Source organism: Vulpes vulpes, chromosome 5 (assembly GCF_048418805.1).
Source record: "Vulpes vulpes isolate BD-2025 chromosome 5, VulVul3, whole genome shotgun sequence".
NCBI lineage: Eukaryota > Metazoa > Chordata > Mammalia > Carnivora > Canidae > Vulpes > Vulpes vulpes.
This window is the reverse complement of record NC_132784.1, coordinates 18,834,029-18,854,467: the sequence shown is the minus strand read 5'-3', so window position 1 is coordinate 18,854,467 and position 20,439 is coordinate 18,834,029. Positions and strand designations below refer to the sequence as shown.

At 38.7% G+C, this 20,439-nt stretch overlaps 1 long non-coding RNA gene across 1 annotated transcript; it reads right to left on the bottom strand.

Moving 5' to 3' along the window:
* Positions 1-4,295: 4,295 nt before the first annotated feature.
* On the bottom strand, positions 4,296-19,520 carry LOC140598977 (uncharacterized). Its single transcript, XR_012001503.1, has 3 exons — positions 19,339-19,520; positions 18,026-18,149; positions 4,296-4,908 (listed from the first exon to the last, which is right to left on the bottom strand). It is a non-coding gene; the product is annotated as an uncharacterized lncRNA (long non-coding RNA).
* Between the last annotated feature and the right edge of the window lie 919 nt (positions 19,521-20,439).

The following is a 20,439-nucleotide window of genomic DNA, read 5'->3' as shown; positions in this document are numbered from 1 at the left end:
ACTTTGGAAAAGTGTATGGTGCTATGAGAATGCATGGTGGGGGTACATAATCTAGTCTGCAGGGTCAAGGAACACTGCTCTGTGGAAATAATATTTAAAGGCCCAGAAAGACAAGGGGAAATTTGCCATGTAGAAAAGTGAAGAGAATTCATTTCAGGCAGAGAGATGTGAACATAGACACAAATTAGGCCTGGAAGTCAAAATAGGAGGACAGACTTAAGAGACTAGAAAAATGGAGTGTGAATTTATGTATAGGTAGGGATCTATCTCTGACTGCCCTCACTAGCCAGGCTTCTGTATAATGTGTTCTTATAGCACCCTGTCTATATCCTCCAGAGTTCACAATTGTGTGTGTGAACAAGAGAGATTAATATCAATCTCCATTACCAAACTGTAAGATCCACAAGGGTGAGAATCATTTTCTGTTTTATTCACTGTTGTAAGCCCAGGGCCTGCCACAGAACTTAGAACATCATATACACTTAATACACTTAATAAATATTTGTGAAATGAGTGAATGATCAAGTGAATAAATGATTGGTAGAGGAGTAAAAACATGCCCAGGTGTTGGGTTCCAATTCTGGTTCTAGCATTAACTTTCTATTGATCTTGGATATTTCATTTAACCTCTTTGGGATCCACTTTTCTCCATGATCAAAATTAAAATAAAAATCCCTAAACTCTTTTCCAATTCAAAATTCAAATGTGCCCTATTCCCACAGATTCAGGGTTTTGTTCCTTTTCTTATTTTCCACTAAGTAGCATATGTTTCTCCCATTGCTTATTATTTGCCTGTTCACAAAGTCCAGTACTCTAGGTACTGTCATGTAAAGTTAGAATTTGCAAGTTTATCAGATACTGATCAATGGAAGCAAATCATGAAGAGCTGGCCTTTCCTCTACCCAAAATTATGTGGGTTATCAAAAGACAAACATCAAAGCTGATTACTTTACCAAGAGGTTCCCAGCCAAGCAGCCCTTTGATTTGCTTTTACTACTTACATGCTAAGATAAAGCTAACTAAAAAACAAAATTCAAAAAGATCTTTTCATTACATTTTTGGCTCTTCCAATAAAACAGATTATCCAAAACTAATTAACCATCAGAGGGGTATGATTCTACAGCCTACACCAACACACATATACACACAGGATAGATTTCCAGCAAGGCATATTTTTTTTTCCTGAAAAAATCTTGAATTAACATAATTCTATTTCAGTAGTTTATTAATATGTGATCTTTAAAATGCCTGTCTTAATGAATGTATATAGCACATTATTTATCTTTGTATCCAAAAAAATATTCCAATTAATAACCTAAAATATGCCTAGTAACAAGAGTTAAAATAGCTGATGTTTTTCACTATATTGATTATAACAACAAAAAAAAGTATGTTAAGTGCATAGTTTTTTGCACTAATCAAGGTCATAATGATATCAAAAACATAGATTTACAATATTTTAAATGCCCAATCCTATCATTCTTTGGGCATATAAAGCTTTTCAGCAGGTAAGAAAATTATTTTGAAAGTTGGTTTGGAGTCCTCTGAAAGTTTGTTTCTATTTCTCTGAGGGCCTACATCAGTGAAACTCAAGACATAAATCTACAGCAGTTTGCACAAAGGACATCTAACATATAACTGGGGACCTGAAGGAGTACATGCATATTCTGGAGAGCCTGTCCAGAAAGCAGAGGAAAGTATATCAGATCTAGTCTTCAAACCTTCTTCTTAATTATTTTGCCTCATCCACTTGCTCCTTATGTGAGTAAAGCCTGACTTACTTAACTCAGGATGATCATATTATGAATATAGAAAGTAATGACTATTCTTGCTTTTTTGCAAAGACCAAAGACAAGCTTTGGATGCATATTCTAGTAATACAATATAAAATATAATAAAAGAGAATGGTCAGGTGGAACTTTACCAATTTTGTGAAAAGTGGTAACAAGTCAAAGCTTAATAACAATGTACCAAAAAGGAGGATGTCTTAGCAAAAAAATAAGTGGCATCCATCCTAGCAGAATTCAACTGTTTAGTCTACAGGCAGATTTGTGATAGCCTGAGCAATTTTCTTCTTGCCAAGAAAACTGGCTTTGCCATCCAATTGTTTTCTCATAGAAAAAGACTTTTTTATCAAGACAGTTTATATATATTGATATTTCCCATGTTACATATTTATCTTTCAAATCAATTAAGATATATCTTTTAAAATAGTTTTATTGAAATATAATTCACATACAATTTACTCATTTAAAGTGTACAATTCAAAAAAATAAATAAAGTGTACAATTCAATTGCTTTAGCATATTTAGGGTCATGCACTTGTATAAATGGAGTCGTATAATATATGGTCTTTTGTGGCTGGCTTCTTTTATATGTTTTTAAGGATCATCCATATTGTAGTAGATATCAGTACTTTATTTCTTTTAATTGAAAAATAACATTCCATCGTATGGATATATCACATTTTATTTATCCACTTATCAGTTGATGGCATTTGGGAGGATATTATGAATAATGCTGCTACAAACATCTGAATACAAGTTTTTGTGAGGACATGTGTTTCATTTCTCTTGGCTCTGTCTATAGCTAGAAATGGAATTACTAGATTATGTGGTAACTCTATGTTTAACAACTTGAGAAACTGCCAGATGGTTTACCAAAGCAACTGTACCATTTTAAATTCCCATCAGAAGTGTATGAAGGCTCCAATTTCTCTATATCCTTGTCAAGACGTGTTTTATTTTTCCTTTTGATTATAGCCATCCGAGTATGAAGTGGTACCTCACAGTCATTTTGATTAGCATTTCCCTAATGACTGATTATATTAAACATTTTTTCATGTACTTAATGACCATCTGTATCTCTTCTTTCAAGAAATACATATTCAGATCTTTTGCCCATGTTTTATTGCATTATTTGCCTTTTTATTATTGACTTGTAACAGATATACATATATATTTTTAAGAGCTTCAGTATGTGAAAACACAAACAATTCAATAAATACATATTGATCACCTCTTATGTGCAGTTTAGGACAGTGTGCTAAGTGTGCAGAAAGTAAGGGAAAGATGCATCAAGATGTTTGCAATTCCTAACAATGGGAGTGAAACAAACCCACTAGTAGAGGAAAATCATATCAAATTAGAAAATCAGAATGAGAGGCACCTGAGTGGCTCACAGCGTTAAGCATCTGCCTTTGGCTTAGGTCATGATCTTAGGATCCTAGGATCAAGCCACATATGGGGCTCCCTGCCTAGAGAGGAGCCTGCCTTTCCCTCTTCCTTTGCCCCTCCCTGCCATTTATGCTCTCTCTCTTGCTCTTGCTCTCACGCTCTATCTCAAATAAATAAATAAATAAATAAATAAATAAATAAATAATTTTTTAAAAAAAGGAAATTGGAATGGGCTTCATGGAAAAGTTGGTGTTCTTATTAAGTCTTTTAGAGTAGGCAGAGTTTGGGAATAGAGAGAGATAAGGGACAGCATTTCAGCATGAGAGGGCAGAGGAGAGCTGGTGTTCAAGGCATGATAGGGTAATAGCACAAAGTTGTTGGGCTAGAGAGTGGAATGAAATAGCTAGATGATGAGGCTTGGAGAGGGTTAGATGAGAATATATCTTAGAGGCTTAAATACCAGGTTGAGGGATCTTCATTCAAATCCCCAAATCAGTGGTTCTCAACCAGAAGCAATTGGCTCCCAATATAACAAATATTATAACGTCATTCTGTATTTCAAAAACTTAAGTAGAGTCATAGAAGATATAATTTAAAAAATAAAACTTCTAGGGATAAAAACTACAACATTTGAAAATTAAAATATACTGGATGGGATCAAAAGATGAAGAGACATAGCAGAAGAAACAATAAACTTGAATAGAACTATAGAAAGTATACAAAATGAAATGCGGAGAGAAAAAGAATCTTCAAAAAAAAAACGAAAAGGTGAGCTCTGGGACAACTTCAAGGGGCATAATATACATGTAATTGGAGTCCCTAAAAATGGTTTAGAGGGAGAGAAACAGAATATTTAAAGAACTTATAGATACAATTTTTCTACATTTGATGAAAAACAATAAAACCACAGATCCAAGACTCAGCAAAACTCAAGCACAAGAAACAAAGAGAACCCTACTAAGACACATGATAATCAGATTGCTCAAATTCAGTGAGGAAGAGACAAACCCTATAAAAACAAAAAACAAAAACAAATCAGAGGGGAATAAGATGCATTACAGACAGAGAAATAAAGGTAATGATGGCAGATTTTTCATTAAGAAACAACACAAATGAGAAGACAGTGGAGCAACATCTTTAATAAACTGAAAGAAAAAAACTTCTACCCAGAGAAAATATCATTCTAAATAAAGGCAAAATAAAATTTCTTTCAAACATACAAAAGCTAAAAGAATTCATTACCAATTACGCATTGCATGGAATAGCATTATCTGAAAGTGGACTTAGATTAGTTTTAAATGTATAGTGCATGGATAGAAAAGAATATACCATGGGATGGGATAGGATGGGATGGAAAATGATACACCATTCAGAAAAAAAAATACACCGTGCTTATGGTATAATAATACACCATTCGGAGAGAAAAAAAAAAGATACACCATGCTTATGGTATATCCAAAAGAGAAACATGGAGTAGCTATGTTAATTTCAGATATAGTAGACTACAGAACAAAGAAAATTTTCAGGAATAAAGAGAAATTTTCAGGGGCACCTGGGTGGCTCAGTTGATTGGTATTTGCCTTCAACTCGGGTCATGATCTCAGGGTCCTGGAATCGAGCCCCACATCAAGCTCCCTCCTCAGTGGGCAGTCTGCTTCTTCTTCTTCCTCTGCCCCTCCTCCTGGCTTGTTCTCTCTCTCTCTCTCTTTCTCAATCAAATAAAAAATAAAATCTTTAAGAAAAAAAGAGGAATTTTCAGGAATAAGATAAATAGGTCAATTCTCCAAGAAAATTAAACGAACTTTAACATGGATACACCCAACAGTAGAGCATCATAATACATAAGGCAAAAACTGATAGAACTGCAAAAAGAAAAAGACAAATATAGTTATAGACTTCAACACCCATCTTACAGTAACTGATCCAATAGGCAAAAAATCAGTAAGAATATAGTTGGACTAAATAGTATCACCAACCTGCTAGATTCAATTAACGTTTATAGAATATTTTTATCCAACAGTAGCAGAATACACATTCTTCTCAAGTTTACATGGAATATTTACCAAGATAGCTATATCCCCAAGAGGAATAAACTACTGATCAATGCTACAATCTGGGTTAATCTCAAAATAATCTCTGAATAAAAGAAGCCATGTAAGAGTGCATATTATATGGTTACTTTATATAACATTTTAGAAAATGCAAACTAATCTATTGTGACAGAAAGCAAATGAATAGCTACCTGGAGATGTTGGAAGGGATAAGCTGGGGGGAGGCAACTACACAAGGAAATTTTGGGAGTAATGAATATGAAATATATTCATTATCTTGATTTGTAGCAGTGGTTACATGGGTGTATACATATGCCAAAATTTATAAATTGCACATATATGTAAATATGTGCAGTTTATTGTATATCAGTTACATCTCAAGAAAGCTATTTTTAAATGTATATAAGCAAAGATTCAGACAAAAATAATTTATATAATGTAAATATTTCTTTTGCCCTAAACCAAATTAAAGCATTTTCCAATCTGAGTGCCTTTTGTGGATTAGTTCAGTCAGCTCACAGACCTCTAAAATTCTAAAAGCATGAGTGATAAACTAACTTCATGCAGCCTGTTTCATTTTGTTTTGTTCCATGAATTATTCTTTCAGCAAATATATGCTTGGTTGTGAGTGTAGCAAGGTGAGAGTATATATACAGAGAGAAGCCTCAAGATAAATGATGGTAGGTCAGGAACATCATCTTTTTTTTTTTTTTTTTTAAGATTTTATTCCTTAAGTAATTGCTTTGGCCAACATGGGTCTTGAACTCACAACCTCAAGATCAAGAGTTGCACGCTCCACTGACTGAGCCAGCCAGGCATCCCAACAGCATTATCTTCTTATATAAAAGACATCACATTATATTTTTACAAGAAAGTATTTTATATCTATACTTTAACTGAGAAGCTCCTTACAAATCTCAGCTCTTAAAGACAGAAATCACATCATTTATGAGGGCTTCATCGAGCATCTGGGACTTAAACATACTATTTGATGAAAACAATGATGTTCAAACCAAGTCTTAATTTTGCTCCAAAAATCTAGTTATTTTGCAGTTGCTTAAAGCAACTATGGTCTTCTAGGGCTCTAAGAAAAGCAAATGAGCAAATACTACTTATTCACTTAGACACTATCTGAATATCATGAGGTTCACTTTGTGTTTTAAATTCTAGGTATGTGGACTTTCATTTGTTTTTATGTCAGACTTACATACCTTTGAAGACTTCCATTGGAGATCTGTTGATGACTTTTTTAATTATGGTATTCTCAACCAAATCGCAATTCACCTAGCATTTAACTCGCTATCACCTCTAGATATCATTAATGTAATCATACTTTAAGTGTATTCTACTATATTGAGAAGGAGGAGATTAATATATTTTATAAGTAGTAAGTTAGGTGAAGATATTAAGTGAAGCAATGCTTCTGAATATTTCTAGTTTTGTAGATAACACAAATAACTTTTCTCCAGTGAACCAGCTTCTTTATTTCTCTCTTCCATGAGTTGGCTTTTCTTTCTCAGCACCACAGTTAGAACATTGTAGACTCTGCCCAGGACTTTAAGCACTTTTCACTCTGAACATGTATTTAATATATTGTCAGAACCTCTCGTATGGACCTTAGCAGGATGCATTCAGCATCATTTTTTAATTTTCCATGTATAAATTCTTTCTCCCCAATAAAATTTGTGAGTTCACTGAAGACAGAGACTACATCTGCCTCTTTGAGTCTTATATTGAACATATCTAACTCTTAATATTGTTACCTTTTAAAAAAATCTTTGGAAGCTGAATATGTAAAGGACAGTAGGACTTTAGCAGATTGCACCATCTTCCATCAACATGTATGAAACACTACCCTTGATGCCTAAGTATCATGCTAGACCTGCAGGAAGTACAAGGATATGTCAAGTTGGCACAGAACTCAAATGAGATCAGATTGAAGAGGGCCCCCTGTGCAAGACCAAGGGAACTAATAAAGGTCTCTAAACAGGAAGAGAATACAATGAAAGACAGTTTTAGGAGGATTAGTCTAATGGAATTATACAGGATGCATAAATTCAAGGCAAATTAAAGACAAAAAAGACTAGAGTAGTTAAGGACTAAAGTTATTTGGCTTTGGAATTAAAGCAGAAAGGAAAAAAAAAATAAAGCAGAAAGGAGTGGATGTAACTCACGGAGAAGGACAGTCAAAAATGGATGGAAAGTTTGGTAGTGGAACCACAGTATCAATTAGATGAGTCCTAAGTATTTTTCCCTATTATTTCTATTCTTTACTTATATATGTCCCTTCTTCCAAAATAAAATTTCAGGGAGTTTACAAAAAACTTCATACAAGAAAACATAAAATTTAAAATAAGTTGGTCACTAAATTGGAACAAAGGAATAATTACGGTTAGAAAATAAGATAAAGCCAAAGGTAAGGTTGTTATATAAAATGCATGCTACAAAAAGTGTACAATCTAACACTTGAATCATTATGTAAGTAAGATAAAACACAAACCAATTTCTCAGGATAAGCCCAATAGTTTCTGATACCAAGAACAGACAGAAAGTTCTCTCTAAGGTCTGCACACAGAAGGATATTGTACTCTTTGGTAAACAGTAACTATCCTCAATAATATTCCTATAGTAAGTGCATCCAGTAATGTAGGCAGGCAGTATAAGCCTGGGGTAAGGGGAGTCAAAATCAGTGAGAATCATGTTAATGAAAGGTTCCAAAGCAACAGGATCTGTTTTTAGCTGGTCTGGCTTCATTTGGAGATGGATTTTCTTTTAAATCTCTAGGTATCATGTTCCTCAAAATGCGATCTATATGTCATCAATACAGACTAAAATACTTAATTTTAAAATGTAGATTCCTGGAATTCCCCTAAGATGTAATGAATCAGAACCATTGAAGAAGGGGCCTCAGAAATTTAGTTTGTGCTTTTTGTTTTAAGTTTGCCAAGCAATTCTAATGCACACTGATGTTTGAGAAACTTTGACTAGAGCTAAGTTTTTCAGTCTATGGATAGAGTTATTATGGGGTATGAAATGAATCCAGTGAGGCACGATGAGCATTTATTTTAATTTTTTGAGAGAGAGCATGTGAGCAGGGGTTGGGGGAAGGACAGAGGGAGAGGTAGAGAGAGAACCTCAAGCAGGCTCCATGCCCAGTGCATGAGCCTGACACAGGGCTCAGTCTCACAACCCCAAGATCATGACCTGAGCCAAAACCAAGAGTTGGAGGCTTAGCTAACTGAGCCAACCCAGGCACTCCATTGATGAGCATTAAGAAATGAAATACAGGGATCCCTGGGTGGCGCAGCGGTTTGGCGCCTGCCTTTGGCCCAGGGCGCGATGCTGGAGACCCGGGATAGAATCCCATGTCGGGCTCCCGGTGCATGGAGCCTGCTTCTCCCTCTGCCTGTGTCTCTGCCTCTCTCTCTCTCTCTCTCTGTGACTATCATAAATAAATAAAAATTAAAAAAAAAAACTATAAGAAATGAAATACAAAACAGAATAGACTAGAATATATGTAGAGCAGACTAGAATGTATATGCCCCAAGTTGCAAGGATATGAAATTAGAGTATTCTTTAATTGTGAATACATACATATTATTATATGCAATATGTATAATTTAACATTTTAAATGAAATATATTTGTATGTGTGTACACATATATATAAAGCAGAGTAATTATGATATATATATATGGCATCATGACATATGCAAATATATATGTTACAGTCATGATGTATTTTTCCCATGAAAACCACTAGCTAGAGGAATTCTTCAGACAACCACTCAGTTCTCCTTAAACTCTGAGCAGCAAGAAATCTAAACTCATAATTGTGAGAAGAACCCTATCACCAGGTAGGTGTCAGGTGTCCTAAACTGTCAGCCCCACTAGAGCATGAGTAAGTGACATTAGTGAGAAGCTGAGAAGTTAGGAGGAAGCTGGAAACTAAACAGAAGGCCAGAGATCTCAAAGTTAACTCCTTGAAAATGGGCCCAAAGTGTCCCTCAAGACATAATTTGGAGTCCGCCTAACACACAGGTAGAATGAGCAGGTCTGGGTTTATCTCTGTGTCTGAACAGCCCTTCTTCCATCTGACCATTTTCTCTTTCCCTTCCTAAGTGCAACCTCCCCTCCTACTCAGGAAAGAGCTGATCTTTATGAACCCAGGGCCTTGAAGTTGAGGCATCTGCTCCCTGCCTTCTCCATCTAAGTACCCATATTTCAAGGCCAAACTGAAGTTCCATCTTCTAGGTGAAAACTACCCAAACCACAGTCAAGTTTCCCTTCTTTGAATCTCTACATTTATTTATTCATTATCACAACTTAACTTTTATGACCTCATGCATTCACTCAAAACAAAAATTTATAAAGCACCTATTATATGTCAGGTTCTATGATGGTAGAACATCGTTAAGGCTTTGAAATCCCCCAGCATCCAGCTAAATGGCTCGCCACTAGTATGTTCTCAATATATACTGTTGACTAATTGGCTATTGATATGCATTTTTGCTTCCTACTTATGTTTTTCTTTTTCTTTCTTTCTTTTTTCAATTGAGGAATAATAGATGCAGAGAAAGAACATGAAAGTTTGGAGCAAACTGAGCAGCAGGTAGCTATGCTTACTTTCTCATACCTTTACAATACAAGGTTGCTCTTATGTAGCATGGCCTCCTCAAATCATATTTAACCAAATTAAAAATATTTATCAGGAATGTAGCTGAATACATTCCAAGCATCACTCATACTTAAAATGCAAGTCAGTTGAATGTATAATGAACTCCTTCATTTGTTTCAGTTTGATCCACTTGAGATGCCTAAATGAATACATAATATATTCACATCTCCCTAGGAATATCCTGAACCAAAAGCTGAAAATGACTTGCTTCTTTTTTTGTTAAACAGGCTGTAGGAGTGAAAATATTACCTTTATGCATTTTAAGCAATCAAAATATCTTCATGGGATGAAAAATTTTTATTGAATTTCTGTGGTTTTAATACAGTGTGTGTTTCTGTGGTAAAACAGTTAAAAGCTGGATCCATTAACTCTCTTACAATAAAGCTTTTGAAATACATAATAATACATGCTAATTGCAGAAAACTTTGAAAACACAGGTAAGCACAAATAAAAAGTTCTCTAATAGTTCAACACTTGTAAAACAATCATTGTGATAGATCACATTATAAGAGAAAAAACAAGAACCATATGATCCTCTCAATAGATGCAGAGAAAGCATTTGACAAAATACAGCATCCATTCCTGATTAAAACTCTTCAGAGTGTAGGGATAGAGGGAACATTCCTCTGCATCTTAAAAGCCATTTATGAAAAGCCCACAGCAAATATCACTCTCAATGGGGAAACTCTGGGAGCCTTTCCCCTAAGATCAGGAACACAACAGGGATGTCCACTCTCACCACTGCTATTCAACATAGTACTGGAAGTCCTAGCCTCAGCAAACAGACAACAAAAAGAAATAAAAGGCATTCAAATTGGCAAAGAAGTCAAACCCTCCTTCTTCACGGATGACATGATACTGTATGTAGAAAACCCAAATGACTCCACCCCAAGATTGCTAGAACTCATACAGCAATTCAGCAATGTGGCAGGATACAAAATCAATGCCCAGAAATCAGTGGCATTTCTATACCATTCTTTCTCCAAAGAGAAATTAAGGAGTCAATCCCATTTACAATTGCTCCCAAAAGCATAAGATACCTAGGAATAAACCTAATCAACGAGGTAAAGGATCTATACCCTAAAAACTACAGAACACTTCTGAAAGAAATTGAGGAAGACACAAAGAAATGGAAACACATTCCATGCTCAAGGAATTGAAAGAATAAATATGGTGAAAATGTCTATGCTACCCAGAGCAATTTACACGTTCAATGTAATCCCTATCAAAATACCATGGACTTTCTTCACAGAGTTGGAACAAATAATCTTAAGATTTGTGTGGATCAGAAAAGACCCCAAATAGCCAGGGGAATATTGAAAAAGAAAGCCAATGCCAGGGGCATCACAATGCCAGATTTCAAGCTGTATTACAAACCTGTTATCATCAAGCCAGTGTGGTACTGGCACAAAAACAGACACATAGACCAATGGAACAGAATACAGAACCCAGAAACGGGCCCTCAACTCTATGGTCAACTAATGTTCGACAAAGCAGGACAGACTATCCACTGGAAAAAGCACAGTCTCTTCAATAAATGGTGCTGGGAAAATTGGACAGCCACATGCAGAAGAGTGAAACTGGACGATTCTCTTACACCATACACAAAGATAAACCCAAAATGAATGAAAGACCTAAATGTGAGACAAAAATTCATCAAAATCCTAGAGGAGAACATAAGCAACAAGCTTTTTGAACCTGGCCACGGCAACTTCTTGCAAGATACATCTATGCAGGCAAAGGAAACAAAAGCAAAAATGAACATTGGGACTTCATCAAGATAAAAAGCTTCTGCGCAGCAAAAGGAACAGTCAACAAAAATAAAAGACAACCTACAGAATGGGAGAAGATATTTGCAAATGACATATCAGATAAAGGGCTAGTATCCAAGATCTATAAAGAATTTACCAAACTCAACACCCAAGAAACAAACAATCCAGTCATAAAATGGGCAGAAGACATGAAGAGAAATTTCTCCAAAGAAGACATACACGTGGTCAACAAACACATGAGAAAATGCTCCGCATCACTTGCCATCAGGGAAACACAAATCAAAACCACAATGAGATACCACCTCACACCAGTGAGAATGGTGAAAATTAACAAGACAGGAAACAACAAATGTTGGATAGGATGTGGAGAAAGGGGAACGCTCTTGCACTGTTGGTGGGAATGTGAACTGATACAGCCACTCTGGAAAACTGTGTGGAGGTTCCCCAAAGAGTTAAAAATAGACCTGCCCTACGACCCAGCAATTGCACTACTGGGGATTTACCCCTAAGATACAGATGTAGTGAAACGCCAGGACACCTGCACCATAGCAGCAATGTCCACAATAGCTAAACTGTGGAAGGAGACACGATGTCCATTGACAGAAGAATGGATAAAGAAGATGTGGTACACATATACAATGGAATATTACTCAGTCATCAGAAAAGACGAATACCCATCATTTGCTTTGATGGGATGGAACTGGAGGGTATTATGCTGAGTGAAATAAGTCAGTTGGAGAAGGACAATCATCATATTGTTTCACTCATATGTGGAATATAAGAAATAGTGAAAGGGATTATAAGGGAAAGGAGGGGAGCTGAGTGGGAAAAATTAGAGAGGGAGACAAACCATGAGAGACTCCTAACTCTGGGAAACAAACAAAGGGTAGTATAAGAGTAGGTGGGTGGGGGGATGGGGTAGCTGGGTGACAGGCACTGAGGAGGGCACTTGATGGGATGAGCACTGAATGTTATACTATATGTTGGCAAACTGAACTTAAATAAAAAATGTAAAAAAAAATTGTCTAACAAATCACCTGTAACCCTATTATCCATGAATAAGCACCTGGAATATATCCTTCTAGGGGCATCTGGCTGACTCAGTAGAGTATGCGACCCTTGCTCTTGAGGTTTGTAAGTTTGAGTTCTGTGTTGGGTATAGAGACTACTTAAAAATAAAATCTTAAAAAAAAATAAAAAGAATATATCCTTCTAGGTCTAACTTACAAAGGCTTTCGTTTATCGATCATTTTATGTGAAATCTTTAGATTTACTAGCCCTATGGATAGTCATCTTTGTTATCCAGCCTTGGACATAGTAGTAAAATCAGGTAGAAGAAAATAACGTGGATCAGGCCATCTTTGCAGAGAAAATTCATTACACATCTTTCTTAATGCAGCTATTAAAATGGGGGAGAAAAATTGTTAAGAAAAGGTAACTTTATCACCAGGACAAGATATGCTATTATTGCCTTAATAACCAAATTACTCTGCAATATTACTTTCACTCAAAAATGTTATATGCTTAATAAGAAGTGCCAGGATGGGATGCGCTCGGCATTTTCACACTCATTTACTGCAATACCTCAGAGCATTATAGAATGTTCAATTGAAATGTAATTTTCCAGCTAAGTAACAGCTCTGCAAAGAGTTAGGGAAACTCAAACTCTCGATTTTGTCCTAGAGATTTTAAAGTTTAATGTTATTATGACTATCTCACATGCCAAAGTAAACCCAACAGCATTAAGTTACACCCACGAGAATACAGTGAAACTACACTCACTCACTTACAACTGACTTACAACAGAAAACCCACAGGCTTAAACTGCTGCTTTAAAGGAGACATAACTAATGTCAGCATTGGAAAGATGAAAGCAACTTGATCCCTGCGTATTAATGTCAATATGTCAATTCATATCCAACTATGATGACAATATACATTTGGAAGAAGGTCGGGATAGCTAAGCATGGCACTAAGATCTAGACCAAATTAAATTTGATCAAAGGCCAAAGGTAAGTTACCAATATTAAAAGCATTCTGTTAAGTTGTATTATAACTGTACCCATAATTTATTTCCAGGTTCTCCAAGATACCCTAGCTAGTACTCTGGAATTTTTACCTAACATTTCAGGGATTGAGATATTTTAAGATTCTAAGCCTATAATAATATATTTGTAGATAATTATATGCTGTGGGATGTATAATATGATTCCCTGATCTTTTGATAATACTGGGACTTGTTGAATGAGAGCCTGAGTGAAAGCAATAATTCAAAATTTCCTTCCTTTGTGATTTTTTTGGTCTGAATCTCAGCATTACTTTTGCATTGTTTGGGCCTTATTGTATTAAAAGGCCGGGCAAGCCTGATAAGAGCAAAGGAAAGGCTTAACACAGTTTGGAGAAGGCAGCATGGATTTCCTCCAGAATCAGCACGGGGACCCACCCTAGGGGCCTGGAACCATGAGAATTTCCTACCGAAGGATGTACCAGTCTATAGTTTAATTTTTACCATAAGATTAATGGGACCTAGGATATGGAACATTCTCCGACTCTGAGGAAAATCAAATACCACAAGTTAGAAGTTCAGGTGAATTTCTCCTTTTTATGGATACTAGTATATTGTCAAGGAGACCCACAGACTACACGATGGGAGAAAAAAAATGTCTCTCCTACAACTCCCATGAACTGTGAAGAATTGAAATTATATGCTTGAAGACACAAGCAACAGCACAAAGCCTCAGAAGAAAAAAAAACTTTAAAGCTACTTTTGAAAACCGATGAATATCACATATTATGCTCACAGGATATCCTATCCAAAAGGATTTACTTCTCTCAACCATCCTGCAACTCACAGCTGTGACTGTCACATTCTTGAGGTGAAGCTATCCTCCATGTCCACTTAAGCTTGATCTGCCCATGAAAGCTGCCAACCACAAATATGCAGCCACTGGAGCATCTTGCCTTCCCATCACAACCATAAACATTTTGGATACTGCTTGATTTATTAAAGTGGTAAGTGATTCTACTAGAGCAGACATTCTCAACAGGAGCTGATTTTTACCTCCCAGGGCATATTCGGCAATGTCTGGAAACATTTTTGATGGTCACTGCTAGGGATGAGAGGTTGAGGTGCTACTGGCATTTGGTGGGTAGAGGCCAGAGATGCTGCTAAACATCCTACAAGGCTGAGAACAGTCCTCTATAGCAGAAGCATTATCTTGACCAAAATGTCAATAGCATCTAGGTTGAGATACTCTGAGCTGGACCTTTTGGTTGTTGTTCTTGTTGTTGTTGTTGTTGTTTTCCCACAACTGTTCTGTGCAAATGGGCACAGATGTGACTGTGTAAGGATGGGATAGAAATATATTTTTTTGCTCCCTAATTTCTCCACCCCTCAATACCCTCTTCTACCTTAGTATAACTGGTCACCATTCTGCTTTCACCTAAGTCTATGACCTCTTACTATAAGACACAAGGGGTTGCTTTTAGCACAAAATAAATGTTTCCTCCAGGCGCCAAACAGTCAGTGCTAACTTTTCAGGCATCTTCAACCATTTTTGATGAATTGAGGTTCTTTAGCTGGTGAAGAAAAACACCATAGATAATGGTCCCTGCAGCTGTTGGGAGGTTTCTATGTTATGTACTTTTCTGTCTAGATTAGCTGCCCTGGCCACGTTAATTCACTCACTCGACCAAGCAAAATGCCTCATTCTTAAAATAGGACAGTCAAAGAAACCAGCTCAACCTGGAAGGAAACGTGAAACCGTGGGAAAGAAGATAAGGCTGACAACCCAATCATCTCATTTTCTGAAGAATCAAAGTCTTGCAATGCCAAAGCCACCTGCTGAAGTCCAGGAAAAGAAACAATGGAAGAAGATAGAGATACTGATGAGGATGCAATGATAGGCCAACCTAGAAATGAAGGTTGGAGGGCCAGGGTAGACCACATTCTTTTCTCATAACTACCTCATAGCCATCCCCCCAAACAGAAGCATTGCCTGCCTTCTTTTAAAAGCACCAAAGCATAATCCACATCCTCCCTGGGTTACACATCACAGAGGTAACAGCCCAACTCTAATCAAAAAGAGGATCACTCTATTTCCAGGAATGTTTGGGTCTGGAAGCAGAGCAGCCTAAATGACCTGATACACCCTTATCTGCTATTACCCTTTGCCATAGAGCACATTTGCATTCTAGGTATCTGTGTTACAGAGAATATACTAAGAGGGAAAAAAGCCAAGCTTTTATCAAAAACTACATATCCAGGGATGCCTGGGTGGCTCAGCAGTTGAGTGTCTACCTTCAGCTCAGGGCATGATCCTGGAGTTCCAGGATCTAGTCGAGTCCCACATTGGGCTCCCTACATGGAGCCTGCCTCTCCCTCTGCCCATGTCTCTGCCTCTCTTTTTCTGTTTCTCTCTTGAATAAATAAATAAAATCTTAAAAAAAAAAAAAACCTACATACCCATATTTGGGGGGCAGACTTGAACTTATCATCAGACAGAGTGACATACAGGAGGATCCCTTGCTCAAAGTAAGTTTTCCACTGTCTGTCAAAATGCCTGAAAGTCCACCATTAAACATTCAGTCCTCCTTACTGCTTACACTCTAGCTACATTAGAAGGTGTGGTTTTTCCGCTTCAGAATTTCATTTCCTGCTCTCATTCCCTTTACATGCTATCCCTCACCCTCATCCCCACTCTCATCTTCCCTTTCTTCAAGGTCGGCTCAGATGTCATTTTTAGGGACCTTCCCTTTGACTTCACCCTCATCCCTTTTCTTTTTTTTTTTTTAAGTTTTTACTTAAGTCATCTCCATATCCAACATGGGGCTCGAACTCAGGACATGAGATCAAGAGTCACATGCTCTAGCAACTGACCAGCCAGGCACCCCCCCACTCTCACCCCTCTTCTATGCTTCTAAGATAGCAACAACAACACACTAAGACATTTTCACATCTATCCACATTTCTAGTAGATATCAAATGTTTAGTGAGCAAAATATACACTTGAAGAATCTGCTTAAAAACAAACAAACAAACAAAACAGAATCCCTTTGCTTTGTACAGAGATTTCTGTGGAACAGGCCCAGGAGGTTGCATTTGTAAATAAAACCCTCCCTAGTGATTCTGATCCTAGTATCCACCAACAACACTGGAGAACTCAGCCTTATCAGTACTCTGTGCCCCTTGACACTTGAGGTTAAAAGCCTTCTTTAATTCATCTTTATACCCTGCCCCCAATCCAGGACCACTCCATGGCACAGGGAAAGTTCATGCTTGAAAAAAAGTTGAATAAAAGAGTCCTGAAACATCTCTGGTTGAAAAAACAAACATCAAATAAAGTGTTAATGTGGAGTAGTTGGGAGTGTGAGGCCAGGAAAAGAAATCAGAAGAAAGGAGCAATGGAAAATCCCTGTCATCAAATTTCCAGTTGCTTCACATTTTGCCAAGAAACAGTATTCCAAGTCTCTCCCTCGCTCTCAGCATCAATTCTCATTACTGAGCTTCCTCTCTGCCCACCATGCCGGTGTTACACCAATCTACTATTCGTCGACTTTTGTATCATCTTTATACTGCATCCCACACCCTTCTAGTATTATAGTCAGAAAGGTGTGCTTTCTACTAAATGCCCTCCTGTACTTTCTCATCATCTATTCTTAATCGGTAGTGCCCAGCCTGAGGTGGAATGTTCTAGAACTCAATCTGAAAGAAGGCAAAAAAGAGGATCTCGTAGTATCATACCATCTTCAGGCAACTAAAAGCAGAGTCTGTGTACAACTAATAATATCAGGAAAGGGATATAGATCCTGGTTTGTAAGGAAAAGTCTTGTATGTACTTTGTTTGCTATAGATGTTACCCAGATTGGGAAAGAAAAAAGGAGTGTGTGCGCACATATGTGGGTGTGTGGTTAAAAATGAGCTTCTGAGAATTCCCTAGTTTCCTATTAGAGCAAAATGGATTTTATTCCTTGTTCTGGTGGCCCTCCTCCTGGTTTCAGTGGGAGCTGAAAATATTCTTCATTCAACCCTCAGGGTCAGAAGTTTTTCTGTATTATTGGGAATGTTTTGTTTTCAGGCTGTTTGATGTTAATGGCTTGATTACCCATACAGTGATGCAGTAGAGTTTCATTTTGGGAGGTCTTAGTACCATATGTCAATAAATACTTAGAAAAACATTCCTTTATGTCTCTAGCACACGCACACATGCACACACGTATACTCACTACATTCTGTCTCAACGTTCTATCTAAAAAGCTTTCCATTTAAATATTTTTAATTAACATTTTATTTTGGAGTAATCTTAGATTTACAGAGAACTTGTAAAGAAAGCACAGAGTTCTTACATACCCTTCATCAGTTTCTCCCTAGTGTTAACATCGTACATAACCTTAGTCCATTTATCTAAACCAGGGGATGACACATGGCAGTAGTTTGCTGGCCAAATCCTGGCTACTGCCTGTTTTCGCAGGGTCTGCAAGGCAAAGAAGAGTTTTTCTGTTTTTAAATGGTTGAAAAAATCTAGAAAGAAGAATATTTCATGGCATGTGAAAAGAATATGAATTTCAAACTTCAGTATCCACAGATACAATTTTATTGGAACACAGCTAGCCCAATCCTTTACATACTGCCTGTCGAGGCCTGATCACTATAGCACAAGTACGTAGCTCCAGCAGAGGCCATAAAGCCACAAAGTCTTTACTTTCTGGTCCTTTACAGGAAAAGTTTGCGGACTCCTTATCTAAGCTAAGAAATTAACACTTTAATACTGCTACTAACTACAGACTTTATATTACTAGTTTCTCCACTAATGTCCCACGATGCAATCCAGGATATCACAGAGCATTTAGAGAACACTTTTGCACGGTTGAACCTGTATTCACCCGCCAGGTGCATGGTCCTCTTTGGGAAATATTCCTGCCTAACAAGTGACTTTCTGCAGGCCACTTGGACAGGGCTTGTTTTTTGTTGCTTGCATGTTTTACACAATAGCCAAACAATTTAATACAGCCGGGCCAGGAAGGCCGTGCACTTGAAAGATGGAGGAAGAGCCCTATTTGTTCAAATAGTCCACACGCTAGGCCAAGGCAGGGCACCAAGCCCAGCCCTTCCGAAGAAAGAGCTTCCAAGGGTCCCCCTCGCGCACGGCGAGGCGGTCCCCGGGTCCCACGCAGGCCCCGCCCAGCCCCTGTCCTTTGTTCCCTCTTCCCGCAGCCCGGCCTGTGAACCGCGCGGCTCTCGCTTTCACCCGGCGGCCGCGCCTTTCAGCGGGCTCCGCGGGCACCGGCGGGCGGCGTCCGGTTGCCGGGCAACGGCCTGGGCCCCGCGCACGCTGCCGCCAGGGCCGAGACACATCCGCACCAGCCCGTCTGCGCCGCGAGCCTGTGGCCTGATTCCTTCCCCTCCATTGTTGCAGCTCACACAAAAGGCTACAACTCCAGTGTGGTCACGGGGCCTGCATTGAATTACGCGCCAGGCCCAGCCTTTGTAGCTCGGTTGCTCCCCTCCCGGTGCGGGTGCCGGGGCTCCGGGCCTGTCGCACGCTGGCTGCAGCGCTCCGCAAGCGTGGGCGAGTTGTCCCCCCCATACCCCCCTCCATCCCCCCCTCCATCCCCCCCATCCCCCCCCCATCCCCCCTCCCCCTGCCACATCCACCCACCTACCGCCTTTGTTCCTTTCAGCTGGCGGCCAGGCCCTCGTTTGCCTTTTGGCTGGTATGAGATCACTCCGGCGGCGGTCGCGGGCATTCCTCCTCGCTTCCTTCTCTCTCAAGCGCTGCACATGAAACCCCAGGCCTATTCGGTCATCTTTTCTTATCTCTTTCTCAATCATCCCCCCTCCCCCCATTCCCATCCCATCCCGCCCCCCCCCCCCCATCCCTCTCCCTCAAGTTTCTAAGGCTCCCGTTGCCATGGAACTCAAACAATTTAGAAGATGAAGAGCGCTTTTCTATGCTGTCTGCCAAACTCGCCAAACTTGAGAGACTGAAGTCAGAACTCAGAGTCCTTGGGATTTCCCAAGGCTTCCCTGTCCTCCTGCCTGAAGAGAGTTACATTTAATTCACCACCCTCTATACCCTGACCCCGGGGTGCAACGTTGTGTTTGGATTCGGGGGTGGGTGGTGGGTGGTGGGTGGTGGGTGGGGGGAAGTCGGTGGTGAATCGGGAAGAGAAATTTTAAGTCGTGCTCGGGAGCAATTGCGTGCACAAGCTGGAAGGGATCTCTGTCCAAAGGAAAAGCATGCCAGGATGTGAGCCTGCTTTTCTTCCACAGTGTGACACGGACAAAGAGCGTTACGTCAGCTCTTTGATACCAATAGTACTTGCCCTGGGAGAAGTGCATGAAGGCAACGCTAAGCTACCTGCTTTTTAAAAATATTTTGTTATCAATGAAATGCGTATCGCTCAGCAGGGTTCTCCAGAGCGCCATCCACAGGCCAGGGGCGGAGGTACAGGCACTGGTCCCATATCTCAGCACACTGGCTACTGCTCACCTGGGGCCGCTCTCTGTTTCTCTAGTTATTCCGGCTCCCTTCCCCCATAATATTCTGTTAAATCCCGGGCACAATGAAATAAAGTGGGCCATGAGAAAGATCCAAGTATACAGTAATAGCTTATGTAAGGTACAGAACTCATATTATGGGGGTGAAAGGGAGAGAGTAAAAGCCTGTGTGCCTTAAATCTATTTTAACTTTTTCAGTTGACCAATGTCAAATAACAGTTACCTTAAATCAATCAAGCGGGGGTGATGTGCGAATATTTGTC